Genomic DNA, 13991 nt, shown 5'->3' with positions numbered 1-13991 from the left:
TGTCAGGATGAATAATAAACCAGTGAAAATGTTAGGCAATTTCCCCCTGATCTTATGTACAATTTCCCTCTGGTATTTAAATGTCCTGAAAGATTGAAGATAAATTATTCTACAAAGAAAAATGTGTAGAATGGGGGGGGGTGTGCAAGGTTTTATGTACACAAAATGGAATTCCTGATCAGAAAACACTGCTTTCCAATATTTCAGGATATTCTAATACAGGGAGACTACTTTGAAGATGCATCAGTTCTTCCTGCAGTTACCATAAATTGTCCTCACATGTGAGGGTGAACTAACGGAGGATTTACTTCCCTACTTTTGGTGGTACTGATCACCTTTGATGGGATGGAGATGATGTGATCCAACTTATAATACCTCTGAATAGTTGGAACAGGTTGCAGAGCTGTGAATTAACAAACTCTTTCTAGCCACAGTCTAAATCCAAAATGTTATGTCAGCTTTTTGAGTAGTAAGCACAGGGAAGAAGGTGACCCTCCAACATCATGGGTTAAAGAAGCACTGCCTCAACCATCATGTCAGAGGCATCAAATTCTACAATTAAGGGGGTATGATGGTCTGATTGTTGCAAAATGGGTTCTGATGTAAAAGTTCCTTTAATTTCTGGAATGCTTATTGAGTGGATAAATCCTAGTAGAAGGCACACAACAAGCTTGATGAAATCTGGGATAAAGCATTAGTAATAATTTGCAAAGCCCAGAAATTGCTGGAAAAAAATTGGGCCAGCTCATCTAGGATGTCATCTTTATACTGCTCCTTCAGTTCTGCATCATTTCAGGCCAAATCCGGAGCCAACAAGCAGAAAAGAGTAATATAACTGGCAACAGAACCTTTCCATTGGCAAAGGGTGTGTCATTTGGCATTTTCAGCTTCCAAAGGATCCTCCCATATCCCTTTCATTTCCCTCAGAAATTTAGCATTTAGGAGAGAGTTTGATTGGAGGAGAAAGGGGGTGGCATATTTTGTGATGGACCAGTAAACAGGCTGATTATGAATACCACCTTTACCTGGTCAGTATGAAAGACTTCAGGACAGAGCTACATGTACATCTGACAATGAGCCCAAAAGGCCTGGAACTCATCTGGGGAGCCATCAAATTTTTTTGGAGGAGGCACAAAGCATATATGCCATTGAAGTTGTGGTAAAGGTGGTGTCTGCTGCTGATTAAGTTTTCCCTGCAGATTGGCCACAGCAGTAGTGAGATGATTTATGTAGTTAGCCAGAGTCTGGTTGTGTTGAAGCAGTGTCTCCATGCTCCAAGCATTTGCAATTGCTTGCAATTTGTCCTGTGCTCTACTCAGCAAGTGGCCCAGGAACTTGCTGGACTTGGAGTGCAAGAGTGGTTGAGTTGTTAATCCAGTCTAGGTCAGTCACAGGTTAGCCAACAAGATGAAGGGAAAAACAAAATAATGGTCCAGAAGTCATGAAGGCAAATCAGTAGTAAAAATAAATGAAGTCAGCAAAGAGTACTGCCAGTCACCAAGATAAGATGACAGCAAGCAACAAAGCCCCCAGGAAGCTGCTGGGAGATTTATAGGCAGTTGTCTCAAGACACCAGGTACTCAGTTAGTCAGTGTCTCCTATTTAACAGCTGTTGGGAGTGGTGTAATCTTTGTATCAAACCCTGCAGCAATCTGCAAAGGATAGTAGCGTGTCTTCAGCCCCCAGCCTCCCCAGATTTAGAGAGACCACTGTCATCAGGAGCTTGGACATCTGACTCCTATGTGTCTGAAATCTTCTGATTCCTGAGGGTGAGTTATGACTACCACTACTGGATAAAACTATCATACTGGGTCCAGATAATTCAAATCCTAACCCAGCCATGAAAACCTGACAGAGTTGCCTTGGGCCAATAATCATCTTATGGCCTAACTGCAAGGATAATATTAGGAACAGGGGAAGAACTATGTAACTCCTTGAAGGGAACACTATATATAAATGTAAGATATAAATGAAATAAAATATATTCAGTTTTGCTTTTCTAAGGTGTTTGTACATAGAAGACTCACAGATGATAACATGAAGACTAAGTTTGAATCCTTCCTCCAATGATCTAAGTTTTCATGGGCTGGGAACTTAAACAGTCTCCTCGAATCCTATTTTGGAGAAAGGCAGGATATTAATCCATAAATAAATAAATAAGGAAAAAATCATGTTAACAGTACTTTTTTGTTTGTTTTTGTTTATTATTTTAGAATACATGAGTCAGACTCAAATATGATATTGTTAACTTGCAAGTTTATTTTGTAGAAATGATTGGCACATTTCATTATTATTAATAATATAGCACAATGGATATGCTGATATGTGTTGAACTGAACACACCAAGTTAATAATAAAAAATAGAGCAAATTTGTATTTTTTAAACCTTAGTTCTGTGTGGGGGAAATGCATTAAAATGGAATGTGTACATTAGTTTAATTTTCCTGTAACCTCTTCGATAGTTAGATTGATAACAATAATTTGGAAAAATATTTTGAATGCAACAGAAAAATGTAAAGAACTCCATAGTATAATAGCTGTTCTTGCTAAATCCAAATATTGCCTAAAATAACTCTTTAATAATGCAATCCCATATATGTCTGCTCTGAAATAATTCTCATTGATTACAATGGCATTTGTTCCTAAATAAAGACCTATTTGCTTTATAGGATTGCAAGTTCAGAGGTATTTATTCAGAAAATAAAGCAACACTGGAGCCTGTAAGAGGCTTTCATCCTATTTTCTGTGCCTTTTTGTGGCACTTAAAATGCACCATCACTTTGGCCCACACAAACTGCCTTCATCAACTTAGCTAGCACTTATACAGCTGATTGAACACAGCACTTGGTTAGTCACTCCTAGAAGTAAACATGCTGATTCCATACGGTGCATTTCATGGGTCAAATTGTTCAAGCCTGAGCAATAAGATACAAATGCCAAAAATAAGTGTTGCTACAGGAGCAATCTTTTCAGCAAACAATTGGAATGAAGTGCCCTAATTCCAGATATATCAGTTATACTTATGTTGTAGAGAGCTTAGGGTTGGATTGGAGAAAGGTAGGAGACTAATGGGTTTTTAAGACTTTAATACCTTGCTTTTTTGAATATAAAGTAATTTTCCTTAGTTCAATGTGTTTGACAGTAGCTTCTATCATCCACAGATAGCAGTAGGAGTTGTAGTCAAACCTTTGGGAGGGAACTGTGTTGGATATGAAAATTAATAGACATATAAAGGAAAATAAAAGTGGTAGTTTGGAGAAGTAATTTTCTAATATAGCTATAGTTTTAATATATAGTTTTAATATCGTTATAGTTTTGCAATATGAGGTAGTTGCATTTTTTGGGTTTAAAAAATTAATTCATAAAATTTGACTACTTTGAAAAGGCTTATTTAATTAAGGCCTAGTTTTTGCAGGGATGGGCAACTGAATCCCTTATTTTCCTCAGACTGAATTTGCTGTCATTATGGTTCCAAAAGTAACTTCTAGGTCATTGGTATTTTTAGTGTTACAGTTTTGTGCTTCCTTTTGTAGAAGTAGAGGAAACAAGTAGTTCATCATCTTTTTTAAAAAAAGAAAAGCCTGACCTGAATGGTTGTGCCTTCTTTCTGCTATTTAGGGCATATGAAAGGCTTAAAAGGATTTCTCTGTAATTCAGCATTTCCAAATCAAGAAGGCTTCAAATGGAAACCAACTTTCCCCATCTGTCAGACACAGTTCTCACATCTTATACAACTGCCTTTATCACTGGCACACTGTCTCCTGTAAGTGTTTGTTATGAATGGCTGCCAAATCTGGACATATTCCTCATGACTCATCAAAGACTATTACTGATAAAGAGAGCTAGTATTGCTGGGAGGAACAGCCTCCAAGGAATGCCAGGCTAATTCCTGGCAGGAAAATATCATTCCTCAGATGACACTAATATGATAAAATGAGATCGCTGTTACAGCAGTAGCAACAAGAAAGTTTTGCAAGGACCACAATCATTCAGTGGTATACCACATGCTCTACATGCGGAGTTCCTAGATCCAATCTATGACATTTCTAGTTAGAAGTACACAACAGCAGTAGATGTGAAAGACCCCGCCTGGAATTGCAGAGATAGCTGTCAAACAGAATCAACAATACTGGGCTGCTTGGACAAAGAATCTGACCTAGAACAAGGCAGCTTCCTCAAATGCCTTGTAACTTGCATATTTGAGCAGAAGTAGGCAAAGTTTAGCCCTGGAACTGTAGGAATTTTTCTCCCTGCTGTATTTGCACACACACACCATGATCCCTACGTCTGACCTATATGAAGCTGCTGGAGGAGGTCATCTGGAGTTGGAAGGCGCCACTCTTCTTATGATACCCAGTTCTTTCTCTTCTTAAGTTAGTGCCAAGGATACTGTGAAAGTCCTGAGCCATTAGCTGAATGCAGTGATGGTTCACCTATGAGTGAATAAATTCAGATTTATTCCAGGCAAGATGGAAGTTCTGCTGGTCAGCAGGAAAACTAAACTGGGATTGGATCTTCTGTTCTAGATAGGGTTGCTCTCCCTATGAAAGACTAGGTTTAGAGTCTGAGAGTAATCTTGGACCTTGCTTCCTCATGCAAGGCCAGGTGGTTGCTGAAGCCAGAGGTGCCATTGCCCAGCTTTAGTTAGTACCCCCTCTTCTAGGGAGGGCAGATCTGGCCATAAGAGATTCAAACATTAAACAAGGGTGTCACTAAAGTGGTGTGGGGCATACCATGTGACACCCTAAGGGCGGGTGACACCCCTGCTTCCCAAACACCTGCCTTTTGGCAGAAATTAGCTTTTGCATTCACCTGAAGATATGATGTGAGTTGGGAAAGGCTCAGTGGGAGGAAAAACCAGAGGCCCCAGTTTTGTTTTGTTTTTAAATGCCTATTATAATCCCTTATCCATGGCAGTAAATGTGCTACACAGCACCCACCTACCCCAATAAAGGTATGTAGCACCATACCTTCCAGCAGGAACAATCCCAATTAATTTTTGTCAACCTACATTTTCAGCTCCTTTTAAAATGTACCCATTTCTCTCCCTCTTCTTCCCACTTTACCACTCTTTCCACAGTTTACATTAATTTCTGAAAGTGAGTTCAAGTGCAAAAGTAGGTCAATTCTAGGTCATTTTTCTAACATAGGGCAATGAAGTACAAATTGTTCCAAAACTCACTCAGAAGAGATTCATGTACCAAGAGATCTAATAGAGTCGAATGGAGGAAAAGCTGCTTTGAAGACCTGTTCCTATTACATTTTATGTTAATGTATTTTATTTTATTCTGTTTTGAAACATAATTTTAAAAACACTTTGAATACTTGGGTGGGCTGTTTTGCTTTGTGGTGACGGAAATGATGTTTCTAATTTTCTACTGTAAACTTACAAAGAAATTGATGCCCAGCATTTGATCTGTAAAAGGAAAAGTGCAAGGAGAAGTCCTACCATCTATTCTGTAAACCTTTGTGTTCAATGTATGTGCAGGGATGGAATAGGGCTGCCTTTACTAAGTGGAAATTAGTCAACAGAGCATCTAGTATTTTAATTGTTTAAAAAAAATGTAGAAAGGTTTTTAAAGTGTTTTTATCTTGTCAGTCACCTTGGGTCCCTTTCTGGGAGAAAGGCAGCATACTAATTAATTAATTAATTAATACATATAATAATAATAATAATAACAACAACAACAACAACAACAACAACAACTTTATTACAGTCATTTGGCCAGCACAATTACAAAATTCCAATTTAAAACATAACTTAGTTTTATGCCATAGGTTCACATACAGGCAGATTGGAGAATATAAACAAATGGTAGTTTATGAAAAGTAAGGATAAAAAGTAAGGATAGGACTGCACGATCAGGTAAACACACAACAATGAGCAGGCTGCCATCACCTCGCAAACAATACATAGAATTATCTCTATTTCATACTACCCATTTGGTAGCCAGTAACTTTGATGTTAAAGATCGTTTTTATAAATTTACTATTTCACTAATTGTATTTATTGGTCATTGATCAAAATAAAGTGTCTGTCTCTCTGTCTGTCACTACCCAGATACAACATTTTAACAGCACTTCAACTGTCATAGTCCTGTCCTGGGATGGGTGAGACACTATTGCCCTCTGGTAAAGGATCATCAATACCTCAGGAAATTACAAATTATAGTATTCTGTAGATGCATTAAAATGGTATCAAACTACTATAATTATGAGACCATTCCTGAGAACAGTGACAGGTTTCCACACCAAAAATCCATCTCTCCATTCTGCTCTAGAGAAGAGGTGCTAGGTCAGAGGTGGCAGCAGTGGTTAAACCCAACTATTGATTCTGTTCTGAGTGGAAAGTCAACATGTAGGTTAATCCTATTGGATTAATAGATCTGTTCTAATTGGTGACTAATAGGATTCAGGCCTTAGAATTCTGCTTGATCAATGTGTTCTAACTCTGGTTGTTTGACTCCAGTCACAAGATCTGGATCCCACACAGATACAAAGAAATATCTTTGCAGAAACATGTTGGGGTTACAGATACCCAAGGCTTTATAACAAAGATGAGCAATAGTTTTTTGTGGGTTTTTTGGGCTATGTGGCCATGTTCTATAAGAGTTTCTTCCTGATGCTTCTCTAGCATATGTGGCTGGCATCTTCAGAGAATGCTAACCTGGAAGAGAGTGAGTATATGTATACTGTGTCACCCTGTGTAAGGATGAGTTATTCCCATGTTAATATGTGAATTAGTCTTCGACTTCACAACGATGGGCAAGTCTATTGAAGTGGCATAACCAGGGGCCTACAGAGTGTGAACCACAGCAGATGAAAGCCCAGGGAGGCGAACACTCAATGGGGCAGTTGTTCATCCTTCCTCATTTAAAAAAACTCACCACCACCCAGCTGTCAGCGAAGGCACCTCTTCAAAAGGCAGGAGGGTGCTCTGCTCACATTGTAGAGCACTGGCCCACCCTCCTTCCCCCCAAGGAAGTAAAGGAGAGAGACAGTGGGTCTAATCTGCACTGGATAAATAGTGCAGTTTAACACTATTTTAACTGCCATAGCTCAATGCTGTGGAATCCTGGGGCATGTAGTTTTCTGTGCCACCAGATCTCTCTGACAGAGAAGGCTAAATATCTCAAAAAATTACAAATCCCAGAATTCCATAGCATGAAGCTATGGCAGTTAAATCAGAATCAAACTGTATTAATTCTGAAGTAGATGCAGCCTAGGGTGGACAACCTGCTGCTGTGTTGCCCACTTCTTTTTATTTTTATTTTTGAAACTTTTTTCTTTAAAAAGGGCTCCTTACTCTCTGTACTCCCTACTTGAAGAGTGGGGGGGGGGATGAATTGTTTTAAGAGCGGAGACCTTTTTTTAAACTGACTTGCTGGTTTTAAACAGGCCTCTCCAAGTTCTAAGGTTCTAAGGCAAAAAGATGGCAAATTTGTTTTGCAGGCTTCTTAGGGGTATGAGGGGCATTTTAGTAAAAAATTAAAATTAAAAATTAAATTGCTCAAGTTATAAGAATGAGCTCTGTGCTGAGTTCTCTGATCAATACTCTGTAAACTAGCTTGCCTTTTAGTGTGATACTGGGTGCTGTCCCAGCTAGAACATCCAGCTTTTGTGCACTGAATGTGAGGAGGGGTGAATTTTGTTCTGTGTCTTAGGCAGCAAAATATCCAGCACTGGTCCCACATAGGCATCTTTATAATATATGCTGTTAGGGCATAACAATTCTCTTTTACATAAGTGGTCCCACTTATATTTTTAAAAGATCAATTCTATTCCATTCTAACAAACACTAGTTGATCATCAGTTGTTTTGCTGAAAGGACAACCCAGAAAATCATTATTTGACAGTTTAAGTTACCAGAGAACCAAAGAGATCCAGGAATGTAAATAGATATTTTCTCAGAGACATAACAAAGAAAAATGTTGGAACACTGTGGAAAATAGCAGCTGCCTTCATCTCATTTGCTTCTTGAAAACTCTTTCATCCTAGGCTGAAAGAGAGGCAGCTGCACCCTGAAATGGAACTAAAGCTCTTCTGGCTAGAAGGATTTATTTTCTTCTTGCAAGCTGGGTTTTAATAAAGTTTTTCTGCAGAAGGAAAATCCCTTTTTGCTCAGTTTTGAAGCTATGTGATTTATGCTTATATTGGAACTCAAATGTAGCATACAGCCTACCTAGATAACCAGTGTGGTATATTGGTTTGAGTGTTGGACTACAACTTGGGGGGGGGGGGGCAGGGTTCAAATCTGACTTAGCCATGGAAACCCAGTGCATGACCTTGGGCAAGTCACACACTCTCAGCCTCAGAGGAAGGCAAAAACAAACCACCACTGAAGAAATATTGCCAAGAAAACTCCCTAATAGGTTCATCTTAGGGTCACCATAAGTTGGAAATGAAGGCACACAACAACAGCATGCAGTATACTTAAAGAAGAGTGTGCTTTACTCATTTACTGAAAATGTTGAAACATTTTAAAGGCAGCTGAGGAAGTGGGACAGGAAAGGATTAACCAAAGCTGTCCCTGCCAAATCAGGACAGTTGGAGGGTATGCATCAGTATGCATCAGTATTATCTATTCTAGACAATAACAATTACAGAAGAATTACAGAAGAAGCTCTGTATTATCACACTACTCAGAAACTGAACTTTTGTATATGCATAAGAACCTATCCTTATTCTTTCCATTTTATTTCTACTTCTGCTACTAAAGTTTGTTAAGGATGTAAAGCCCAGGAACACAGGTGCTTTACAAACAGCCCAAAAAGGGCGGTCTGCCGGCGCCGCTGGTTGCTGCATCCGGGAACCGCAGCAGACAAACCGCACAATTCCCAGACGCAACAAAAAAGAAGCCCCAAAATGGGGCTTCTTCTTGCGGTGCAGAAACGGCACCGCAAGTTGCTAATGGCGCACTGGCGGTGTCATTTCCGCTGTTCGACGTGTGGACGCTAGGCATCTGTGATGTCAAGATGGTGGCGCCCGTGTAGAACGGGCACCGCCATCTTGTATGCCCTCAGCGCATACTAGGGTTAGGGGTGTCCAGAAAGGACACCCTTCCTAACCCTAGTACGTGCCATGCACGTACTTTTTGCCCGTTTGTAACGGGCCACAGTTACTTTTTTAATTGAGGTACATCTGTAAATGGTATGATACTGTGGGATGATGATGTTGTTACTGCTGTTGGGTTTCTTTGGTGTTTTTTGTTTTTGTTTTGTAGTTTTTGTTTTGTTTTAGTTTGGTTTTTTTGCATTTTTACATATGATGCACTTGGCCCTTAAAGTAGAATAGGCTCTAGAGACTTGGGTTTTTAATGACCTGGACTATGTATTTTGATTCTTTAGTTACACAGCTGCTTGCAGATGTTTGCTTTTCTGTAAGGAAAACTCACTCCCTCTTTATCCTTGTGGTAGGCCATCTGTGAAGGGCTGAGAAAAGTTCTGGTGAGGCTTATGAAGCAGTGTGGTAAAGTGAAAAATATCAGATTGAGGTCATGTTGGACAACTTGTCATTTTTCAGTCAAAAAACAGAATGGGAAAAGGTTCTGGCTTGGCCTTCTTGCAAACATATTTATATTTGATGGAGAGGAAGTCATTTACTGTTTTACTGTGGGAAATGATCAAAACGTGTGACCTCAGCCCCAGAGCCATCAGGGAAAATGAGGCAGCCGCTTCAAGCAGGCAAGGGTCATGGAAGGTGCTTGTAGGATTTTCGGCCTCAGCGGTCAAATAACTTTGGTGGTCTTAGGTACCAAACACCTTGATTCGAGGTATATGATTTGCTGCTCCCCCTCGGAAAGTAAAAATCTTGGGTGTCTACTGTCTCACCTACATTCTGAAATGGTCCATTCCCAAAATGAGTTATAGTTTATGACAAGAATTTGAAGATCAGTCAGTTTTTTGACCATTGTTAGGATATGGATGTTGACGTTTTTCTACTCCAAATAAAAAAAATGTATATTAAACTAGTCTAGCTTTGAAATAAAATATGTTGGGAATGCCAAACACTACACAATCCCGGATATTTTTAAAGGAAAGAAGAAACAAGCAGCTGTTATCTGTTTTAGGGATAAACAACTGAAAATGTTTCCATGGGGGAGAATGTCTAATCTGTCTATTAATGTGTTTTGTCTGTTTTTTAAACACAAGCACAGTCATTCAAATTTTTAAAATATTAACTGATTGCCTTTGCAGTAGAATTTAATTCAGTTACTTCCAAACATGCAACTACATTATGAATATTTTAGCTTAAAATCAGAACATGTTTTCTCTTTTCCCCACCCCCATATAATAAGCAGAAGAAATATTTGTAAAAGGGGTTCCTTATAAAACCAAAATATTTTGACATTAATAGTGCAAATATATGTCATACACACAGAGAGGCACAAATGGAGTCTTCAAAAGTAGCTAAGATTACCCCACACTAGTATTCTAGAGGGTTTTGTTCATATTCTAAATACAAAGTTTTCATGTACTTTTATTATTTAAATTATTTACACCTTTATATTCATTTCATTGGATACTATTGCATATCATCAGTTCATGTCGCATGCAAAAGAATATTTTGAAGTGGTAATTTCAATTTTATTTAATTTAGAGACAGGTAATCCTATTACCTTCATTTCCCCCTACATTTACATTTTGGTACATTTTGATTTTTAAAAATCCAAACTACCTTGAACATATTACTCACATCAGATATTGGAAACTAAGCAGGGTCAGACCTGATTAATCCCTACATGAATGACTGCCAGGGATTTCCAAGTGAATCAGCCATGGAAGAGTGCTGCCTGAAACCTTAGAGAATTGCAGGTAGTCAGAACAAACAATATTCGCCTAGATGGACCAGTGATGTGACTCAGCATAAGGCAACTTCCTATGTTGCTAAGCACAAGCTGAAACAAAAATCAACACATTGCTATTATCATTATGCTTATACAGTTGCCTCTCTGTTTTCATGGAGGATCCATTCCGGACCCCTCCCATACGAAAATGAAAAATCACCAATATTCAAGCCCCATTGGCTTGAATGGCGACACATGCTTGGGGGCAACCACAGGGTATGCCCCATTTTGTCCCCCTCCATTTGCCACCCTCAAACGGGCGAGGGATGTGGCCTCCAAGTCTGTGGAAATGGAGGGGTGACTGTACTTCAGTAAACACTACTACACATTGTAGCCAAAACCAATGTTAGTGCTACTTAGTGATAGCCCCTTTGAATTGAATGGGACATGTAAGTAACAACTAGTTTAAGGCCCTGTCTGCATGGGCGAAGATACTCCGAGGGCAGCCGAGAGAATTCTGACCCCACAGCTGCCCTTACCTACCTGGCCCTCGGTTCCTGTTCTGCAGCATTGTATCTATGGGCATTCAACTGAGCCACCCAGTGCATCCCCCAACACCATGGATCACTCATTTCTGAGGTCAGAATGAGGTGCCCAGCAACAATCATGTGCCTGCTACATCTGGGAGTGGGGGCAGGAGATGAAGCAGTACAGGGACTCCTTGAGAAATTCAGTATTCTTTGCCCAAGTAAGAAGCCTGTAGCTTCACAAGAGACAGGGACACCCTGGATCCCAAGAGGGATTTACTTTACTGCTGCGAATGGAGTTGAGATTTTACCATCCTTTGCCTACGTTCCCATAGGACCAAGAGAGGTGTGCCTTTGTCTACACTGAGATCCATCCAACTAAACTATAGAAGAGACAATGTGTATTCAAAATGTAGGCCTGTGACTCCAACACCACCACTTTCCTTCTTCCTGCATGATTTTTTAACATCTTTCACTCAATAAAGATGCCAATGCAGCTTCAAAAACTTGCATTGTGTTTTAGACATTTTGGCTGGTCTGTAAAGGAATCACTCATTTGTGGATTTTCTTTTAAGTATCTTGACTGCCCTTTACTTCTATGGAGAGGTAGCACCATGTGTGTAGAAATATCTATGCACACATTTTTATCCAAGCAGATGAAGAAAGATAAGAGAAGATCTGAGTATGCAGTGCTGAGCTCTGCCCCATTTCTTCTTGATGGCACAAAGTCTTATAAATTAGATGGGTACTGGGATAAATATGTCAAAACAGTTATTTTAAAGTATTCAGCAAAGGAAAAAGTAGGTCCCTTAGTGTGTGAACAAGCCAGCAAATATTCTCAGATTTGCTTTTATAATTACAAGAACATTTAGGGTTGTTAAAATGTTGGCATTTCAGCAGAGAGCTTTGATCTCTCTTCCCTCTCCCCATGCATACTCCTTTCTCTCCCACATAGATCTTGGATTCCCTGACTACTCTCTCCAGACCAGTCAGGAATGTGCATATGTCTGATCCCATATGCCCAAAAATGGAAGGTAGTCTAGGAGAGATTATTGCAAAAATGTGAATGAAACAAGTGAATGTCACTCATAATTTGTCTGGGAAGGCTGTTTCCTAATTCAACTTGTCCCGTTTCCCAGAATGGAATAAAAATTCCTCCTCTTCAAGCTATTCTAAAACAAAGACAAATTAGCTTCCATTCTTGCACAACATTAAAGGTGAGCATGGGAGGAAAGGGAAACAAACCTTCAAAATACATAACTGGATTTATGGATATGAAAAGGACTATTTTCTTTTAGGGACAAAGAGACCATCCTTGAACCTTGAAATGATGTATTCAGAATTTACATTCAATGTAAAAAAAAAAGTATGGTTGTGAATGTTTAAGGACAGAATTGAGTGAATTTCAAATAATAAATGGACAAACCTGAAAAAGAAAAAAAAGCTACTCAACAAAGTCATTTTATAGCAGTGTTATAGATATTTGGACATGGTTGTATGCCTCCTCTTGATGCTATCACCCCCATTCAATACAAGCACTCCAACTAATTTTAGCTGAGTCAGCAAACTAATGGAATTCCAAAAATGAGTTAGAAACACCCACATATGGTTGAGTGTTTGAAAGGGCATATCTTACGACTGACCATTTCAGAATACTTTCTGGATAGGAAGACTTAGTAACACTGAATTTTCAGCTATCCCATCCAGCTACATATTTCATGATTTTCTGGATGGCCACTTAACTGTCAAAATGTGATTATGAAATTAGAAAAATACTGTCACCAGTAGCTATGAAGGGTGGAGGGTAGAATTAGAGCATTGACTCACAACTATTAATTCTTCCTCTTTAAAAGAAATTTCCTTTAGTCCCCTAATGTCTAGCACTGTCATAACTTAAAACTTCAATGGAGCATTTAGAGACAGTGGCAGGTTATAGACCGCCCATTTGGGGCGGTCTGGACCCGGCCCTTTCCCCGGAGTATCGGGGCTTCAGCGGCTACACCGGCAGCCGCTGAGGCCCCGATCCGCCGCTTTTCGGGCTGCGGGGAAGCGGCAAAACGCCGCTTCCCCGCAGCCTGAAAAGGGGTGTCCTTGGGGCTTCAAGCCCCAAGGACACCCCGCGGCGGCGGGGAGAAGAGAAAGGGGCCGCTTGGCCCCTTTCTCTTTTAGTCCGCTGGGCACAGCCGTCTCAAGGCTGCACCCAGCGGACTAAACCAGGAAGGAGCTCCGAAACGGAGCTCTTTCCTGCTCCCTGTTCAGGGCGCACTAAGCGCCCTGGCGTGGAGCAAGGACGTCACGTCCGCGCTGCCCCATCTAGAGGCGGCGCGGCCATGACGTCCTCACGGCGGCGGCCATACGGAAGGGCTGCCGCCGTTTAGTGCATGACGAGCACGCACTAGGGTTAGGGCGGTGCGGAAGCACCGCGCTTTTGTAACCCTAGTGCGTGCTCGTCACGCACTAAACTTCCGGTTTGTAACCGGCCAGCATTTAAGCATCTAAAGAAAAGGGGCAGGCAAAGTGACCAAGATAATGCAAATATGGGAAATATGAGTCATAGATGTGATTTTTTTTTCAATGCCTTGATCTGTGCAGTACTAGAAATATGAGATCTGAAGGAAAATTTCATAGAGGAGGCAGAATTCTTATTTACAGGTCCAATGTCCCCCCCTTCCCTGTAG

Source organism: Sceloporus occidentalis, unplaced genomic scaffold, assembly GCF_023333645.1.
Source record: "Sceloporus occidentalis isolate IW3139 unplaced genomic scaffold, rSceOcc1.0.p SCAF_5, whole genome shotgun sequence".
Classification (NCBI taxonomy): Eukaryota; Metazoa; Chordata; class Lepidosauria; order Squamata; family Phrynosomatidae; genus Sceloporus; species Sceloporus occidentalis.
The sequence above is the reverse complement of the archived record's forward strand: the minus strand, read 5'-3'. Positions refer to the sequence as shown.